Consider the following 3596-nt stretch of genomic DNA (forward strand, 5'->3'; position numbering starts at 1 on the left):
CCCCCCATTTTCACTTCCCCTGGGGCCGAGGGTCTCGAGAACAGAGATCTTCTTCCCTGAAGACAGAGGGCACCACCACACCCTCCTCATCTTTCTCTGTTCACTTCACTTCACTCCTGTACTGGCAGTCACTGCAGTAGGTCACTATCTTGGCTTAAGCCATTGCCTCCCCCTAAATGCACTCTCTGTGTTACAGGAAAAATTGGTTCAGTCTATGGCTATACAAGAAAAGTCCAGCCAAAGGCCACTCCATCATCTTCTCCCACCTATGATTCTTCCCCATCTTCTGACATCCTTCACTTGCTCAGACCTTCACTACACTTGACCATTTCCTTCTATTTCATGTCTGTGTCTCTTCTTGTTCAAATCAAGGAGGATTAATGTTCCGCAAAGTTTTCATTGTCCAAGAAAAGGGTTAAAATCTCGGGCTCTGCTTGCCCAGGACTCCCACGGTGGCCAGGCACCTTCTCATTGCACCCCCTCTATAGGATTCAACGTGACCCCTGTGGCAGGGATAAATGACGAGGAGGACTCCATTGATATCAGAAGGCTAATTAATTACTTTATTATACTATATTATTCTATACTATATTACATTACATCTAAACTGAATCTGCCAAGCACTCAACTGCACCGAATCTTGTGACTGTCTGCTGACCGACAGTCTGGACACGCGCTTGGCCCTGATAGGCCAAGGAAATAAAACACCATCACTGTGGGTAAACAATCTCCATTTTGCTTTCTACTTTGGCACAACACAGGAGCAGAGGAGCAGCAAATGAGATAAGAATTGTTTTAAAAATTCTTTTCACTGCTTGTCTCACTGCTTGTCTCAGGTTCAGAGAATGTGAATCCCACACCCCCCCTTCTCCTTCTTGGCAGTGCTGCCAGCACATGATATCAAATTTCAAGGTGGCACAGGCACAGGCTCTCTCTCTCCCTCCCCCTCTCTCCCGGGGATGGGGGGGGGGGGGGGGCCTGCCTGATGCCACTCTTTGTTCCTCCACCCCTCCGTCTTGTAGGGGCTCCAGCCTACCTCAACCTGGACCAGGTAGTTTCCCCTCCCCCACCAAACCCAAGGCTGGGCAGGGGAGGTATGACCTTGTGACAGCGTTCACAGGGGTTCATGGATGAGGCAAGAGACGAGAATGTTGACTCCATGTTCAGAAGACTTGATTTATTATTTTATGATATATATATATATTACATTATAACTATACTAAAAAGAAATAGAAGGAAAGGTTTTGTCTCTCAGAAGGCTAGCTAAGAATAGAATAGAAAAGAATGATAACAAAAGGCAGCTGGCTCGGACAGAGAGTCCAAGCTATCTGGTCTGTGGTTGGCCATTAATTGTAAACATTCAAAATGGCCCAATCACAGACACACCTGATGCATTCCACAGCAGCAGATAACCACTGTTTACATTTTGTTTCTGAGGCCTCAGCTTCTCAGAAGAGAGAAAATCCTAAGAAAAGATTTTCACAAAAAGATGTCTGCAACATGTCACCTTTTTTTATTTAGTTAAATTAAAAAGTAAAGTGTTTGTAATTTTCTCTGCTGGGCTCATGCAGAGGAAAGAACAAACACTTGACAGGTTATCTTTTGCCAATCAAAACCTCAATCAAGTGCTGGTGTGGAATGTAGAACATAAAATTCTATCATATCACTAAAATAATCTTACAATATAAGAAAATGCAAAAACAATGCAAAGAAGATTCAAGTCCAAACAGCTGAGTTTCAGGAAAAGTCTATGGACTGAAGATCTTCCTCTTTGACATATCCGAAAGTCCCTTTTGATCCTGAAACAGGCTTGCTACAGAAAAATCCATCAATAGTTATCAAAAGTCTATTGACAGTCATCTGACAATTTCAAACAATTTTGAGAAAACTTCTGGAATGTCTTGCCACAGCCCTTTATTGAACAACTTGGGCTGAAGGTAATTTTTGGCCCTTCAATGCTTTTGAGCTGCTGCCAGCTCTTTCAACCCTTTTTATTTAATTTAATTTTTTTTTTTTTTTTTTTTTTTTTTTTTTTTTTTTTTTTTTTTGGAAAGAGCAGCAGCAGACAGCCTGAGAGGCCCTCCTGAGAGGCCCTGGGGAGCCCTGGCTCTTTTGGAAGGATCAGGAACCCCAGACCTGGCCCACAAAAGCGTGGCCCAGGACCTGAAGGGGGAAGCAAAGCCCCCAAACCCAACAGCTGGCCAGGCAGTGGCCCTGGCCCAAGCAACCAAGCCAAACGGCCCAGGCCCAGCCTGCCAGGCGGGCTCTGCATTGTCACAGCCCAGCACCACACTGCCAATGCAATGGCAGAACAAGTGACCAAATGCTTCCTCCCCCCAAAACCACCAACACATGCCGGCAGTGAGGGAATAGAAGCTGTCCTGAGAACCTTCATCTTGGGTCGGGGGATGTTTTTTCCCCACAGCAGACAAGCGATGATCGTTTCCCGCTGTGCCCTCTGCCTCTGCAATGCAAATGCAAAAGGTGTTCCTCCCATCTGCCTCCCGGTACCACCCCCACTGGGCTGGGGACCAAAGGCAGAATGTTCAGGACCCACCTCCCCCTCGCCGCTGGGGCGGGAGAGGGGCGGCAGAGAGATTCGCACCCCCCAAGGGCATACAACTGACCAAACATCCCCCAACCCGCCAAGAACGCTGAGCTTGAAAGCAGGCAGCCGGGCTCCACCCGCACTCAGCTGTCGGGCCATGCCTCCTCCACGGAAGGAGAGGCTGGCTGCTGGAGCCGCTGCCGCGAGGGCAAACAGCCCGGGACGGTCCGAGCTCGAACATGCCGCTGATTCCAGGGCAGCCTCTGACGCAGACACGGAGGACGGAGTCCCCGAAGGCGGCAGAACTTCCGGGGTGGGCAGCGGGGGCAGCAGGGGTGCACGGGAAAACGCCGCCGTTGTGTCGCTCAGCTCCGGGAGAGGCAGTGCAGGCGCGAGCTCTGCCCCTGCGGGAGGGGCTGGCGGGGACAGCACGGGGTCGCCAGCATCTTCTGCCCCTGGCTCTGGGGTCGGCCACGGAAGCGCAGTCGCAGAATGCGGCAAAGTCCGCGCGGAAGGCAGCGGGGGGGGTGGCAGCGGCGGCACCAGGTCGCTGTTCTCAGCTGCAAGTGCATCGCCTAGCAACACAGGCGCAGCCGCGGGAAGTGGCGGGAGCGGCGCTGGGTCGCTGTTGCCTAGCAACACCGGCGCAGCCGCAGGAAACGGTGTTTCTGAGATCGTAGGCACGGGCACAGAACCTGGCAGAGCCGCAGGCGGGGCTGTGCAGAGAGGCAGCCGCAGGGAGGGTTGGATTGCCCCCGCTGGCTCGGGAGGCGGCCCCGCGGGCCCGGGAGGCGGGACCTTGGGCACCGATGCCACCCCCAGGTCTGAGCGGGGCAGGGTTCAAGAGGCCAGCCGGGGCGGGGCCTGCAGGGCTGCCAGGGGGGGTGCCGCCCACTCAAAATCCCCCAGAGGGCAACGGGGGGGGGGGGGGGGGGGGAAATAAAGCGGGTCCGTCTGAGCATGCTCCGAAAACGCAGGAAAAAAAACTTCTTTGGCTGCAGGCAAAATCTCCCCCCCACTGCGATTCAGGGGGGCTGGGAAGCAGCAG

General features: G+C 52.6%; 1 long non-coding RNA gene across 1 annotated transcript; it reads right to left on the bottom strand.

Moving 5' to 3' along the window:
• Positions 1 to 1156: 1156 nt before the first annotated feature.
• On the bottom strand, positions 1157 to 3289 carry LOC136568543 (uncharacterized). The gene is made up of 2 exons (XR_010785244.1): positions 2628 to 3289; positions 1157 to 2464 (listed from the first exon to the last, which is right to left on the bottom strand). It is a non-coding gene; the product is annotated as an uncharacterized lncRNA (long non-coding RNA).
• Between the last annotated feature and the right edge of the window lie 307 nt (positions 3290 to 3596).

Source organism: Molothrus aeneus, chromosome W (genome assembly GCF_037042795.1).
Source record: "Molothrus aeneus isolate 106 chromosome W, BPBGC_Maene_1.0, whole genome shotgun sequence".
NCBI classification, from domain to species: Eukaryota; Metazoa; Chordata; class Aves; order Passeriformes; family Icteridae; genus Molothrus; species Molothrus aeneus.